The sequence below is a fragment of the Scyliorhinus torazame genome, chromosome 4, assembly GCF_047496885.1.
Source record: "Scyliorhinus torazame isolate Kashiwa2021f chromosome 4, sScyTor2.1, whole genome shotgun sequence".
Classification (NCBI taxonomy): domain Eukaryota; kingdom Metazoa; phylum Chordata; class Chondrichthyes; order Carcharhiniformes; family Scyliorhinidae; genus Scyliorhinus; species Scyliorhinus torazame.
Window position 1 is genome coordinate 181,693,206 of NC_092710.1, and position 16,772 is coordinate 181,709,977.

The 16,772-nt window shown below is 50.5% G+C and overlaps 1 protein-coding gene across 13 annotated transcripts in view; it reads right to left on the bottom strand.

Annotated features, from left to right (window-relative positions):
- dnmt3ab (DNA (cytosine-5-)-methyltransferase 3 alpha b) overlaps positions 1–16,772 on the bottom strand; it is an 846,991-nt gene that overhangs the window by 70,944 nt on the left and 759,275 nt on the right. The gene's annotated exons all lie outside the window — the stretch shown is intronic.

The window sequence follows — 16,772 nt, forward strand, 5'->3', positions numbered from 1 at the left end:
TCAAAGGGCCCCTCCCCTCCACCGATCGAAACACATACTTCCTGAACGTGGTGGACGAGTACTCCCGTTTCCCTTTCGCCATCCCCTGCCCCGACATGACAGCGGCCACAGTTATTAAAGCCCTTAGCACTATATTCACACTGTTCGGTTGCCCCGCATATATCCATAGCGACAGGGGGTCCTCCTTCATGAGTGACGAGCTGCGCCAGTTCCTGCTCAGCAAGGGCATAGCCTCGAGCAGGACGACCAGCTACAACCCCCGGGGGAACGGGCAAGTAGAGAGGGAGAATGGCACGGTCTGGAAGACCGTCCTATTGGCCCTACGGTCCAGGGATCTCCCAGTTTCACGGTGGCAGGAGGTCCTTCCGGACGCTCTCCACTCCATCCGGTCGCTGCTGTGTACCACCACTAACCAAACGCCCCATGAGCGCCTCCTTGTCTTCCCCAGGAAGTCCTCCTCCGGAACGTCGCTGCCGACCTGGCTGGCGGCCCCAGGACCCATCTTGCTCCGGAAACATGTGCGGGCGCACAAGTCGGACCCGTTGGTCGAGAGGGTTCATTTCCTCCACGCGAACCCGCAGTACGCCTACGTGGCGTACCCCGACGGCCGACAGGACACAGTCTCCCTGCGAGACCTGGCACCCGCCGGCAACACGCACACCCCCCCGACACCGATCACCCCCTCCCTGCCACCGGCGCACCCCGCGACCGTCCCCTTCCCGGGAGGATCGGTCCTCCTCCCATGTCCGACCAGGAGTGAAACAGAAGCAGACACCGAAAAGCTCCCGGAGACGACAACGCGGGAACAAGCACCTGCACCACCACCGGGGCTGAGGCGATCGACAAGGAAGACCAGACCGCCCGCTCGACTCGTGGCATCGGTGTAACACAAGAATATTGTGGACTTTAACGAGAATGTTCCTTTCCTCTTACGAATATTGTAAATAGTTCACAAACCCTGTACATAGCCCAATGTAGGGCAAAGTGTAGAGCATTGAAAGGACATGCCAAAAATTTTCTCCTCCCAGGACCAGCCTTGTAAACCCCTACCACCATGCGAAGCACCACCCCGCCGGGTTCATTTTTAACAAGGGGTGAATGTGGTAGTATGCATTAGGGGTCATGTGGGACTGTGAAGCCGTGATGCTTTTGGCTGACAGATCCCGGGTCCTGGTTGGCTGTTGATCCCTAGCTCCGCCCTGAAGGCAGAGTATAAGAACCTGGGCTTCTCCCCGCAGCTCCAGTCTGTTGCTGAACTGCGGGGAACAAGTCACGCTTAATAAAGCCTCATCGACTTCACCTCTATTCGTCTCTCTCGTAAGTCATTGTGCGCTACAACCAATCTCTCTGTTACCGATGTCCATGTTGTCCATGTGAGTTATTGAAGAAGATGGACCTCCTGGAAATTAAGATAGATCGCCAGGAACACTGAAGCTGGACAATGGACTTTCTCCAGGACAGGGAATCTGGAAGGTCCACCTGTAGATACTTCCTCCACACACTGTTGTGGTTTTCCAGTGTCTAGGGATGCCGGTGGCCTCCATTCCGAGCTCCTGAGGCAGGCCCAGATATTGTCCAGATGCGTCCATCAGATTTTTCAAATGTGTTTCACACTAGCGTGTTTTTCCACTAGCTTTGCGGAGAATCGGGCATGGGTGGTTAAATCTCCATATGCATCTCATTAGCAGGATGCCCAAGGCCTCCAGCAGGTTTCCTGATTGCCATGGTGGGCACCAGCGTAAAGTTCTGTTAGAAATTCTCACCTGTGCAAAACTGATTTTTGGGGACTTGCTGTGATGGCCATGGAGTGAGTGGTTGCACATTTAGTGGCTCCCGCACAAGACAGATTTTTTGGGGTCTATGCCCTACCAGAAGGGGAAAGTATTTGAGGGCAAAATGTACAGGGCTGCCTGGGGAAGGTAATACTCCTCTGGTGTGGCTGTTGCATGGATCAATGGACGAGGAGCACCACCAGAAAGAAAGTGCTGTTGGAGCAGGCGAGTTTTTGTGTTGTGCCACAGGGAAAGATGGCAGAGGGTGCGCTGCCTGCTCAGTGGCCGATGGAGCAATTGGTGGAGTTTCTGGATGATACGTTTTGGCAGCAGGGGAAAGAGGCCCTGGAAGACCAAGCCAAGGTGGTGGAACTGTTTCTTCAAGGGGACTGGCGTGGATCAATCAGGGGCCCACCAGGTGTTGGCAGATTACAGAGGAAGCAGGAGATCAGCAGAGCTCACCCTAACTAGAGGACCCCTACACCGGCCTTTGGAGCACCCTGGTTCTCTGCCCTCTCAGGGCAGAGGCTTCACCAGAGATCCCCAACCGGATCACCAGCTGTCTCCTCCTCTTGGGCTGGCAATGCTGACTGCCTCTGCCACCACCTCCCATGCTGCATTCAGGAGCGCAGGCTTGAGTCTACGGCCCACCCTGAGGAAGAGGTTGTCCCTCCTCTCCTCAATGGCATGGAGCGGAATGTCTGCCTCGGCCCCCCGACCTCAGGGTACAGATCTTTTTGTTTAAGGAAATAATTTATTAAGGCATTTACAATTTAACATTTTAAACAAAGAGATCCAACCAAACAAAAAAGCCACAATAACATAACCATTTACCCCCCAAGCCTAAACCCTAACTAGCATGGTCCATGTAACCACACCATCTCACGGTTCTCCCTTCATTAGTTTCCCTACCCTTATTCATCACTTCCATGCCTCCCTCCACACACCGCTGACAGTCAGTTTTCCTTGAAGAAGCTGCCACCTCCGAGTGAACCCCTGTAATGAACCCCTGAAGGCGAATTTGATTTTCTCCAACCTGAGAAACCCCGCCATGTCGCTGACCCAAACCCCCGACTTTGGAGGCTCCGAGTCCCCCCTCCCCCCAACCCCAGCCTCCTGGATTTTCCGACACTCCAAATATTACCACCTCTGGACTCGGCTTCACCCTCCCTTCCAGGACCTCTGACACAACATCTGCGAACACCTGCCAAAAGCCCCTCAACCTCGGACATGCGCAGAACATGTGCATATGATTCGCAGGGTCTCCCCCCACAGTGCCCACACCTGTCCTCCACCTCCTCAAAATACCTGCTCATTCGGGCCGCAGTCATATGAGCCCTGTGGACCAACTTGAATTGGATCAGGCTAAGCCTGGCACACAACGAGGATGCATTAACTCTCCTCAGTGGTTCCTCCCATAGCCCAACTTCCAACTCACCTCCCAACTCTTCCTCGCACTTCCTTCACCCTACCTATTGGAACTCCTTCCCACTCCATCAATTCCTTATGTATTTCCGAGACCTTCCCCTTCCCAACCCCTGTTTTTTACATCACCTTTTCCTGTAGCCCCCTTAGTGGAAGGTGCTGGAAGCCCGGGGCCTGCCTACAAACAAAGTCCGCACCATTCCTACGAGGCCACTCAAGCTCCTCCTCTAGGTCCTCCAAACCTGGGAAACCCTCCTCATTAAAAAGATCTCCGAATCTCTCAATCCCTGCCTGCTGCCATCTCCTAAAAAAAACCCGGATCGAACCGGTGGTTGTCACAGATTGGTGACCACACCGTCGGCCCCTCCAATCCCATCTGCTGCCTCCATTGTCCCCACACCCTCAGGGCTGCCTCTACCACCGGGCTTGTGGAGTATCGAGCCAACGAGAATGGCAAGAGGTGCCGTTAACAAAGCCTTCAGACTCATGTCCTTACAAGATGCAGCCTCTAACCGCTCCCACCCCATCCTAACCATCGATATGTTAGCAGCCCAGGATGCAGCCTGCACCCTCGCTCAAGTAGGACCTTCACCCGCGGGGGTTTCCCAGCTCATATAAAATCCGAGATCACCGCATTCATCTTCCTAAAAAACGCCTTTGGGATGAAAATTGGGAGACACTGAAAAAAGAACAGCAATCTCGGGAGGACTGTCATTTTCACAGTCTGTACCCTCCCCGCCAACGACAGCAGGAGCACGTCCCACCTTCGGATCTCCCTCTTCTTCTGCTCTATCAACCTCCACAAATTTAATTTGTGAAGCCGACCCCAGTCCCATGCCACTTGAATACCCAGGTACCTAAAATTCCCTCCCAGCACCTTGAACAGCATCTCCCTCAGTCTCCTCTCCTGCCCCCTTTCCTGGATCGCAAAAACCTCGCTCTTGCGCATATTCAGTTTGTAACCTGAGAACCAGCCAAATTCCTCCAGTATCCCCATAATTCCTGCAATCCCCCCAATGGGTCTGTTATATAAAGGAGCAAATCATCCGCATAGTGCGAGACCCCGTGTTCCATGCCCCCTCTCACTATCCCCCGCCAAATGATCGATGCCCTCCGTGCCATTGCCAAAGGCTCTATGGCCAGTGGGGAGAGTGGACATCCCTGTCTCGTCCCCTGACACAGGCTACATTATTCCGATCGCACCAGATTTGTCCTTACATTTGCCACCGGTGCCTGATATAGCAACCGGAACCAATCCACTAATCCCTGCCTGAAAGCAAACCTTCCCAGGACCTCTCTCAGATATTTCCACTCCACCCGATCAAAGGTCTTTTCTGCGTCCATTGCCACCACCACCTCGACCTCGCGCCCTCCGTAGGCATCATTATCCCATTGAGGAGCCACCTAATGTTGGACGCCAGGTGTCGTCCCTTCATAAATCCCGTCTGGTCCTCCCCTATTACCCCCGGAACACAGTCCTCTATCCGTATGGCAAAGACCTTTGCCAACAATTTTGCATCCACATTCAACAAGGAGATTGGCCTATACAACCCAGCTTTCCGGATCCTTATCCCGTTTCAAGATAAGGGAAATCGGAGCCTGCGATAACGTTGAGGGGAGCACTCCTAACTCCTTTGACTCATTGAAAGCCTTTGCCAAAAGCGGCCCCAACAGCCCGGAAAAACGTCTTATCGAACTCCACCGGGTATCCGTGCAGTCCCAGGGCTTTGCCTGATTGCATCGCTCCCAACCTCCCCAAGCCCAATTGGGGCTCCCAGATCCTCCACCAACTTCTCATCTATCCTCGGGAACTCCAGCACCCCCAAAAATCATTTAATCTCCTCTTCCCTGGCTGGGGGTTCCGATTTATACAATTTACTGTAAAAGTCCCGAAACACATTATTCACCCCTGCTGGGTCCAGAACCACCTTCCCCCCTGTATTCCTCACTTTCCTTATCTCTCTCGCCGCCTCCTGTTTCCTCAGCTGATGCACCAGCATCCGACTAGCTTTTCCCCCATATTCATAAACTGCCCCCCTTACCCTGCTCAGCTATCCCACCTCCTTCCCTGTGGACAGGAGCCAAAATTCTAGCTGCAGTCTCTGACGCTCTTTCAGAAGCCCGTCATCCGGAGTCTCCGCATATCTCCTATCCACCTGTAAAATTTCACCTACAAGTCTGTCTAACTCAGCCCGCTCAACCTTCTCCTTATGGGTCCGAATTGAGATGAGTTCTCTCCTGAAAACCGCCTTCAGTGCCTCCCAGACCACCCCAGACGCCACCTCACCCGTATCATTGATCTTTATATATCCCCGAATGGCATCCCTCACCCGCTCGCACACCTCCTCCTCCGTTAACAGCCCCACATCCAACCTCCATTGCGGGCGCTTTCCTTTACTAACTTGGGGCATGGTGTGACACCACTATTTCTGAATATTCAGCATCTATCACCTCAGCCAGCAGCGTTTTTTCCATCACAAAAAAGTCTATCCTGGAATACACCTTATGCACATGGGAGTAAAATGAATACTCCTTACTCCTCGGCCTCCCGAATCTTCACGGATCGACCCCCCCATGTGCTCCATGAACCCCCGGAGCTCCTTAGCCATATCTGATACCTTCCCAGACCTAGAACTCGACCAATACAGCCTTGAATCAAGGACCGTGTTGAAATCTCCCCCATAATCAGTCGATGCGAATCTAGATCTGGAATCTTTCCCAGTACCCGTCTCACAAACTCCATGTCATCCAAGTTCGGGGCATATATATTTACCAACACCACGGCCATTCCCTCCAGTTTCCCACTAACCATAACATATCTACCTCCCGGATCCGCTTCTATATTCCCCACCTCGAATGCCACCCGCTTATTAACCAAAATCACCACCCCCCTCATTTTAAACTCGAACCCTGAATGGAACACTTGCCCAACCCATCTCTTCCTTAACCTAATCTGATCCCCCACCTTCAAATGTGTCTCCTGCAATATGGCCACGTCCGCCTTCAAATGCACGAATACATGAGCCCTTTTGACTGGCCCATTCAGTCCACAAACGTTCCACGTGAACAGTCTGGTCGGGGGCACCCCGCCCCCCCTTCCCTGCCGACAGCCATAGCCTCCCCTAGCCCAGTCATCGGCCCATGCCCCGCACCTCCCCTGGCCCGCCCTCACGCAACCACCGTCATCAATCCGCCTCTGTCTCCACTTTGAAAGTCCCTTCCCTGTCAGCAGTATTATAGGGTAGAGGTCTTCTGAGAGCCACCTGCGTGGCTACAGTGAGTGTGTGGTAAGTGGAGCACATAAAACAGCTCCAGCTGCCAGGCTCTTTGACGCTAACTCCGGCCCTGCGGTTAGAATGCCTGCTGTGACGGGAAGGGCTCTAAATTCGCGCCGGTAGAGTGCTGGCCCATTTGCATGTCCTGACTCACTAACGGAATAGCATCCCGAACAGGATCGCGAATAGGACGCTATTCAAAACCGGTGGCAACACTTAGTCTCCCAAATGGAGAATCCTGCCCAATATATTCCATCTGCCACGTTATGCCCACCCTCTTAGCCTTTCCAAATCCCTTTGAAGATTCCTTGCATCCTCTTCATAACATAAGTGCCCACCTGCTTTTGTGTCATCATAAAATTTGGAAATATTACATTTGGTCCCTACATCCAAGTCCTGTATAAAGATTGTACTTCACTTGAACTGCACTGGGTGTTGTGTCCTAGCACATCATGTAATAAGGGATGTAGAGAGAGATTTACTCGAAATGATCGGAGTGTTAAGAGTTAAAGTGAGTGGGACTTCCGGGTGCGGCGATGACCAGCTGAGTCGCACGTTTCGGCAGCTCCCGGTGAAACGGACTTTTGGGCTCTTGATAGGAGCCCCAACGGCAATTTTGACGGCTAAAAACACTGTGCGGTAAACCAGAAGGGAATCCCCCCTGGATACGGATGAAAAAAGGAGGAGAAAGTGGCCGGATTGCAGTGGATCCTTTAGAACAGCGGCAAGGAAGGCAAGCAAAAACCAAGATGGCGTCGGAAGGGGGCAGTTTAACATGGGGCCCTGAACAACAAGAGTTCTTGAAATGCTGTGTGGAAGAGCTCAAAAAGGAAATGAAGAAAGAGCTGTTGGCCCCGATACTACAGGCGATCGAAGGGCTAAAGGAGGAACAAAAGACCCAGGAGCGGGAGCTTCGGGTCGTGAAGGCAAAGGCAGCCGAGAATGAGGACGATATACAGGGCCTGGTGGTGAAGACGGAGACGCATGAGGCACATCAGAAACGATGTGTGGAAAGGTTGGAGGCACTGGAGAACAACGCAAGGAGGAACAACCTGAGGATTCTTGGTCTTCCTGAAGGTGCGGAGGGAGCGGACGTCGGGGCATATGTGAACACGATGCTGCACTCGTTAATGGGAGCGGAGGCCCCGGCGGGTCCATTGGAGGTGGAGGGAGCATACCGAGTGATGGCGCGAGGACCGAGAGCAGGAGAAATTCCCAGAGCCATAGTGGTGAGATTCCTCCGTTTTAAGGATAGAGAAATGGTCCTTAGATGGGCAAAGAAAACTCGGAGCAGTAAATGGGAGAACGCGGTGATCCGGGTTTATCAAGACTGGAGTGCGGAGGTGGCGAGAAGGAGGGCGAGCTTTAATCGGGCCAAGGCGGTGCTTCATAAAAAGAAGATAAAATTTGGAATGCTGCAACCGGCAAGACTGTGGGTCACATATCGAGGGAGGCACCACTACTTTGAGACGGCGGATGAAGCGTGGACTTTTATTGTGGAAGAAAAACTGGAATGAGCGGGTTATTAAAAAGAACATTTGAACAAAGTGGTGGGGCGAATGTGGGGGGCGAAGAGGGGGGTTAAAAAGGGGGGAAAGAGGAGTTTTATGTACTAATCCTGCGATGTGGTAACTTTTCTCTCTTCCACAGGTGGTGATGGGGGGAGGAGGGGAGGTGGAGGAGATGGGGCGTTGGCCATTGGGGGCGGGGCCAAGGGAGAAGCGCGGGCTTGGTCCCCGCGCTATGATAATCATGGCGGGAATAGAGAAGCAGGAAGGAGGGGGCGTCGCACGGTGCGAGCCGAGGTCACGGGGGGAAGCCGAGGTCGGCCAGAGTTTGCTGACTTCTGGGAGCAACATGGGGGGAGTAATTACGCTAGCGGGGGATCTAGTGGGGGGGGGAATTACTGGGTTGCTGCTGCTGGGGAGAGGGGGGAGCTGGTATGGGAGGGGATGGGCGGGGGGGCACCGCCTGGGGGAGATACAGCTGCGTGGGAACCGGGTGAGGAGCTGGAAAAAGGGGATGGCTAATCGACAAGGGGGGGGGGGGGGGGGGCGTAGGAAGCCCCCCAACCCGGCTGATCACGTGGAACGTGAGAGGGCTGAACGGGCCGATAAAGAGGGCACGGGTACTCGCACACCTTAAGAAACTTAAGGCAGATGTGGTTATGTTACAGGAAACGCACCTGAAACTGATAGACCAGGTTAGGCTACGCAAAGGATGGGTGGGGCAGGTGTTCCATTCGGGGCTAGATGCGAAAAACAGGGGGGGTGGCTATATTAGTGGGGAAGCGGGTAATGTTCGAGGCAAAGACTATAGTGGCGGATAACGGGGGCAGATACGTGATGGTGAGTGGCAAACTACAGGGGGAGACGGTGGTTTTGGTAAACGTATATGCCCTGAACTGGGATGATGCCAATTTTATGAGGTGGATGCTAGGACGCATTCCGGACCTAGAGATGGGAAAGCTGATAATGGGGGGAGATTTTAATACGGTGTTGGAACCAGGGCTGGATAGGTCGAAGTCCAGGACTGGAAGGAGGCCGGCAGCAGCCAAGGTACTTAAAGATTTTATGGAGCAGATGGGAGGTGTAGACCCGTGGAGATTTAGCAGACCTAGGAGTAAGGAGTTCTCGTTTTTCTCCTATGTCCATAAAGTCTACTCGCGAATAGACTTTTTTGTGCTGGGAAGGGCGTTGATCCCGAAGGTGAGGGGAACGGAGTATACGGCTATAGCCATTTCGGATCACGCTCCACACTGGGTAGACTTGGAGATAGGGGAGGAAACAGGAGGGCGCCCACCCTGGAGAATGGACATGGGACTAATGGCAGATGAGGGGGGGTGTCTAAGGGTGAGGGGGTGCATTGAAAAGTACTTGGAACTCAATGATAATGGGGAGGTCCAGGTGGGAATGGTCTGGGAGGCGTTGAAGGCGGTGGTTAGAGGGGAGCTGATATCAATAAGGGCACATAAAGGGAAGCAGGAGAGTAAGGAACGGGAGCGGTTGCTGCAAGAACTTTTGAGGGTGGACAGACAATATGCGGAAGCACCGGAGGAGGGACTGTACAAGGAAAGGCAAAGACTACATGTAGAATTTGACTTGCTGACTACGGGCACTGCAGAGGCACAATGGAGGAAGGCACAGGGTGTACAGTACGAATATGGGGAGAAGGCGAGCAGGTTGCTGGCACACCAATTGAGGAAAAGGGGAGCAGCGAGGGAAATAGGGGGAGTGAGGGATGAGGAAGGAGAGATGGAGCGGGGAGCGGAGAGAGTGAATGGAGTGTTCAAGACATTTTATAAAAAATTATATGAAGCTCAACCCCCGGATGGGAGGGAGAGAATGATGGGCTTCTTGGATCGGCTGGAATTTCCCAAGGTGGAAGAGCAGGAAAGTGTGGGACTGGGAGCACAGATCTAGGTAGAAGAAGTGGTGAAAGGAATTAGGAGCATGCAGGCGGGAAAGGCCCCGGGACCGGATGGATTCCCAGTCGAATTCTATCGAAAATATGTGGACTTGCTCGCCCCGGTATTGACGAGGACCTTTAATGAGGCAAAGGAATGGGGACAACTGCCCCCGACTATGTCTGAAGCAACGATATCGCTTCTCTTAAAGAAGGAAAAGGACCCGCTACAATGCGGGTCCTATAGACCTATTTCCCTCCTAAATGTAGATGCCAAGATCCTGGCCAAGGTAATGGCAATGAGAATAGAGGAATGTGTCCCGGGGGTGGTCCACGAGGACCAAACTGGGTTTGTGAAGGGGAGACAGCTGAACACGAATATACGGAGGCTGTTAGGGGTAATGATGATGGCCCCACCAGAGGGGGAAACGGAGATAGTAGTGGCGATGGATGCCGAGAAAGCATTTGATAGAGTGGAGTGGGATTATTTGTGGGAGGTGTTGAGGAGATTTAGTTTTGGAGAGCGGTATGTTAGATGGGTGCAGCTGTTGTATAGGGCCCCGATGGCGAGCGTGGTCACGAATGGACGGGGATCTGCATATTTTCGGCTCCATAGAGGGACAAGGCAGGGATGCCCTCTGTCCCCATTATTGTTTGCACTGGCGATTGAGCCCCTGGCGATAGCGTTGAGGGGTTCCAAGAAGTGGAGGGGAGTACTTAGAGGAGGAGAAGAACACCGGGTATCTTTGTATGCGGACGATTTGCTACTATACGTGGCAGACCCGGCGGAGGGGATGCCAGAAATAATGCGGATACTTGGGGAGTTTGGGGATTTTTCAGGGTATAAATTGAACATGGGAAAAAGTAAGTTGTTTGTGGTGCATCCAGGGGAGCAGAGTAGAGAAATAGAGGACCTACCGTTGAGGAAGGTAATAAGGGACTTTCGTTACCTGGGGATCCAGATAGCCAAGAATTGGGGCACATTGCATAGGTTAAATTTAACGCGGTTGGTGGAACAAATGGAGGAGGATTTCAAGAGATGGGATATGGTATCCCTGTCACTGGCAGGGAGGGTGCAGGCGGTTAAGATGGTGGTCCTCCCGAGATTCCTCTTTGTGTTTCAGTGCCTCCCGGTGGTGATCACGAAGGCTTTTTTTAAAAGGATTGAAAAGAGCATCATGGGTTTTGTGTGGGCCGGGAAGACCCCGAGAGTGAGGAAGGGATTCTTACAGCGTAGCAGGGATAGGGGGGGGCTGGCACTACCGAGCCTAAGTGAGTATTATTGGGCCGCTAATATTTCAATGGTGAGTAAGTGGATGGGAGAGGAGGAGGGAGCGGCGTGGAAGAGATTAGAGAGGGCGTCCTGTAGGGGGACTGGCCTGCAGGCTATGGTGACAGCCCCATTGCCGTTCTCACCGAGGAACTACACCACAAGCCCGGTGGTGGTGGCTACACTGAAGATTTGGGGACAGTGGAGATGGCATAGGGGAAAGACTGGAGCCTTGGGGGGGTCCCCGATAAGAAACAACCATAGGTTTGCCCCGGGGGGAATGGATGGGGTATATGGAATGTGGCAAAGAGCAGGAATAACGCAACTGAAAGATCTGTTTGTGGATGGGAAGTTCGCGAGTCTGGGAGCGCTGACCGAGAAATATGCTTTGCCGCAAGGGAATGCATTCAGGTAAATGCAACTGAGGGCTTTTGCAAGGCAACAGGTGAGGGAATTCCCGCAGCTCCCGACACAAGAGGTGCAGGACAGAGTGATCTCAAAGACATGGGTGGGGGATGGTAAGGTGTCAGATATATATAGGGAAATGAGGGACGAAGGGGAGACTATGGTAGATGAACTAAAAGGGAAATGGGAACAAGAGCTGGGGGAGGAGATCGAGGAGGGGCTGTGGGCGGATGCCCTAAGCAGGGTAAACTCGTCGGCCTCGTGTGCCAGGCTAAGCCTGATTCAGTTTAAGGTATTACACAGGGCGCATATGACTGGAGCACGGCTCAGTAAATTTTTTGGGGTGGAGGATAGGTGTGCGAGGTGCTCGAGAAGCCCAGCGAATCATACCCATATGTTTTGGTCATGCCCGGCACTACAGGGGTTTTGGATGGGGGTGACAAAGGTGCTTTCAAAAGTAGTGGGGGTCCGGGTCGAACCAAGCTGTGGGTTGGCTATATTTGGGGTTGCACAAGAGCCGGGAGTGCAGGAGGCGAGAGAGGCCGATGTTTTGGCCTTTGCGTCCCTAGTAGCCCGGCGCAGGATATTGTTAATGTGGAAAGAAGCCAAGCCCCCAGGGGTGGAGACCTGGATAAATGATATGGTAGGGTTTATAAAGCTAGAGCGGATTAAGTTCGTTCTAAGGGGGTCGGCTCAAGGGTTCACCAGGCGGTGGCAACCGTTCGTCGAATACCTCGCAGAAAGATAGATGGAATGGAAAAAAGAAGGCAGCAGCAGCAGCCCAGGATCCGGGGGTGGGGGTGGGGGGGTGGGGGGGGGGGGGGAGGGGGGAGAGGAGGAACCAGAAGGACTCTCAGGGTTGTTAATATATACTGTATAATATGTATATGTCGTTGCGACAGATAATTATATGTTGGACTGTTAAATTATATCTTTGGAGAGTGTTACTTGCGATAAGGCAGTTGCCAATTAGGGTTAGTTTTCATTTTTGTTATTTATTATTTATTCATTTTTTGTTTATAAAATAGGTCATTGTTATTTGTGTTGTTATAATATTGTGTAAAGGATGCACAATGTACTGTGTTGGTTGACCAAAAATGTTCAATAAAATATTTATTAAAAAAAAAGAGTTAAAGTGAGTGGATGTTAATAAAAATGTCAAGGCAATAGTGCAGGGCAGTGATGATAACCAGGCTATAACTGAAGGGATAGAATGTCGAAACATAAGAGTACACCAGAAAATAGATCAGTGTGGGGAATCATGGTAAAAGGATGGAATTAAAGTCTCTTTATTTTTAATGTGTTAAGCATTCATAACAAGATGGATGAATTTTGGGGTGTCAGAAGACCCGGGAATCCTGGAGGAGAAAGAGGCAGATGTTCTGGCCTTTGCTTCCCTGGTAGCCCGGAGACGGATAATGCTAGCTTGGAGGGACTCAAAGCCCCCGAAGTCGGAGATTTGGCTCACTGACATGGCAAGCTTTCTCGGCCTAGAGAAGATTAAGTTCGCCTTGAGAGGATCACTGTTAGGGTTCGCCTGGAGGTGGCAACCATTCATCAACTTCTTCGCGGAGAATTAATCGTCAGCAGGGGTGGGGGTTGGGGTAATGTTGAATAGGGGGTCAATTAGGCGGGTCTTGGCGGGATGGAGGTCGGTGATTGCACTATGTCTATTGTTCTTTGTACATTGTTTTTATACTGTTGTTGTTTGTAATGCCAAAAATACCTCATTAAAATTGCTTATTAAAAAAAAATGAGGCTTTTTATTGGAGCCTTTATAAGTCGGAGCGACCGGAGGATGGGTTGTCTATCCCAGTTGTAGAATGAGAGAGAAGTGAGGAGTTTGAGTCCCCATTGAGCCTGGAGGAGATCATGAAATGCATGGGTTTGATGAAATTATTTCCAGCTGACGAGAGGTACAAGGCTGGGTTGTCCATGGTCCCTGCTGTTGTTGGCCTTGGCAATTGAGCATCTGGCCACATCATTTAAATCATCTAAGAGGTGGAGGGAAATAGAGAGGGGAGAAAGAGATATCGGGTGAATTTGTACGTGGATGGTTTCTCCAGTGTAGAGGAAATAATGAAGCTGCTGAGACGCTTTGTTTCTTTCTCGGGATATAAATTGAACTTAGGCAAAGACAAATACTTTCTGTTGAATCCACCTGACCTGGGGAGGTTGCCTTTTTGCCTGGCCAGGTCCAGCTTCCATTATCTGGAAATCCAGGTGGCCCATAAACTGAATTTTACAGCGCACGGTGGCACAGTGGTTAGCAGTGCTGCTTCACAGCTTCAGGGACATGGGTTCAATTCCGGCTTGGGTGACTGCCTATGGTGCCTATGGAGTTTGCACTTCCTCCCAGTGTCTGCGTGGGTTTCCTCCGGGTGCTCCGGTTTCTTCCCACAGTTCAAAGATGTGCCGGTTAGGTGGATTGGCCATGCTTAATTGCCCCTTGGTGGCCTAAGATGTTAGGTGGGGTTACTGGGTTACGGGGATAGGGTGGAGACGTGGGCTGCAGTAGGGTGCTCTTTCCAAGGGCCGGTGCAAACTCGATGGACCGAATGCCCCCCTTATGCACTGTAAATTCTATAAATCTTGCTGGTCTGGTAAATGTGGTCAAGTCTGATTTGACGAAATGGGAAAACCTCCATTTGTCCCTGGGGGGGCCAGGGTCAATCGGTAAAGATGAGTATCTTCCTAAGGTTTCTATTTTTGTTCCATTGTCTCCCAGTTTTCCTCCCCAAATATTTATTTATGAAAGTTAATAAAATGATATGTTCTTTTATTTGGGTGGGCAAGACCACACGGATTTGTAGGGTGTTTTTGCAGAGACAAAGATGTTGCCCAATCTGTTATTTTATTATTGGGTAACGGACATGGAAAAGGTACGGGGTGATTTAAGGGTACGGAGTCCATATGGCAGCAGATGGAGAGGAGTGCCTGTAGAGTACTAATTTGAGAGCCTTGGTTTTGGGTCTGCTTCCATTTTCCCCCGCAAAGTGGGCTTCAAGTCCGGTGGTTGTAGCCACTCTAAGAATATGGAGACAGTTGAGGCGACATTTCAAGCTTGGTACCATGCCATTGTTAGACTCAATCTGCGGAAAACATCGCTTTGTTCCAGCAGTTTTGGACTCGTCCTTTGGCGTCTGGGGGAGGAGGGATTGGAGCGGTTTAGGAATGTGTTTATAGAGGGGAAGTTCACTGGTTTTGATGAATGGTAGGGCAAGTTCCAGGGGCTGGTTACCGCAGTGGGCTAAACAGCTGGCTTGTAATGCACAACAATGCCAACAGCGCCGGTTTAATTCCCGTATCGGTCTCCCCGAAAATCCGCCGGAATGTGGCGACTAGGGGCTTTTCACAGTAACTTCATCGAAGCCTACTTGTGACAATAAGCAATTATTATTATTATTATAAGTTCCAGCTTCCGAAGACTAATCTGTTTAGGTATTATAAAGTGCATAACGTTTTGCGTGAAGAGATTCCTTCCTTCCCCTTGGCACCCTCACCCTCTTTGATGGATAGGGTCCCTTTGGTGGTTGAGCTCGGGGAGGGGAAGATATCGGATATTTGTAGTCGACTTGCATCAATGGAGCAATCTTCATTGGATGAGGTAAAAAGGAAGTGGAAAAGGGAGCTGGGTCAGGTTTTTGATGGAGGAGGTGTAGAATGAGGCTCTGCACAGGGTCAACTCAACCTCCTTATGTGCTAGTCTCAGCTTGATTCAGTTTAACATGGTGCATAGGACACGTCTGACCAGGGTGCAGATGAGTGTTTCTCATCTGGGAGTAGAGGATAGTTGTGAGTCTTGTTCACGGGATCCGGTGAATCATACGCATATTTTCTGGTTTTATCCTAAACTTGAGAGCTTTTGAGTCTCCTTCATTAGCACCATGTCAGGGATTCTTGGGATTGAGTTGGAACCTTGCCTGCTGGTGGCTATCTTTGGGGTCTTGGACTCGCCAGAGTTGCAGACGGGGCCAAAGGCGAATGGTTTTGCCCTCCCCTCGCTGATAGCCCAAAGACGAGTTCTGTTTGGGTGGAGGGCTCTGGTTCTGTCCAGTGCTTTGTCCTGGTTGACGATGATTGTGGAGTTTTTGTACTTAGAAACGGTCAAGAATATATCAAGTATATTCCTGGTTTCGTTTCTGGTTTGACTCGGTTGTTTTTCCCTTTCTTGTTGTGAAGGGTGGGATTGGTGGGGATGTTGAGTCTGGAATTGTATTTGTTGTGTATTATGGTTTTGCAGTGTTACATTGAATAACTTTTCTCAATAAAAATATTGTTTTAAAAAAGAGAATGACACCTTCTACAAGGAGGATGAACCATCCGTGGCTAAGAATGGAAGAATAGGTGCACAAGTTTGCAAAGATTCGTGGTAGGCCAGAATATTGGAAAAAATGTAGAAACTAGCAAGGGATGACAAAAAAAAGAGATATTAGAATGACAGTAAACTAGCAAGAAATATAAAAACAGATTTGGAGAGTTTCTACATGCAAAGGAAGAGAGTAGCTAAATTAAAAGTTGGTCTCTTAGAGGGTGAGACTGGGGAATCAATAACAGGAACCATGAAAATGCAAAGACTTTGAACAAGTATTTTGTATTAGTCTTCGCAGCTGAAGACAATAACAGCTTCCCAAGAATAGTAAAAAGTCAAGGAGCAAAAGACATTGAGGAACTTAAAACAATCACAAAGGTATTAACAAACTAATGGGACTAAAGGCTGACAAATCCCTTGGACTTGATGACCTGAATCCTAGGGTCATACTAGTGATGTTACATTTATATCATAGTGCTTTTGGAATTGAACATGTGGATTAATTTATAAAGGAAGAAAATATAAAAGGACAAAATCAGGTACAATAATTGGAAATAAAATGTTGACAATTTAGAATTGCTTAACTCCAGCGTAAGGCTTTGTCTGTCTCCAAAAGGCAGTCACCAGTTTCAAGTTTCTAACCTGTCATTTCTAGAAATTTGCCCAGCTCTTCGTCAGATGGGATAATTGTAGAAATAAGTTCCTCTGCAGAAACAGGAAAAACTGACAAATATACCTCACCTTGCATCTAGTCAACCAATCACAATGTAAGAACACTACAACCTGGACCACATTATGTTTCTTCCTGAAAGGAGCTATACGGAAGAAACAAAAGGGAATAAAATCTAGGATCAAATGGTGAGTCTAAGGATTTCTATAGATAATGTATGTTCGCTGACAGAATATTC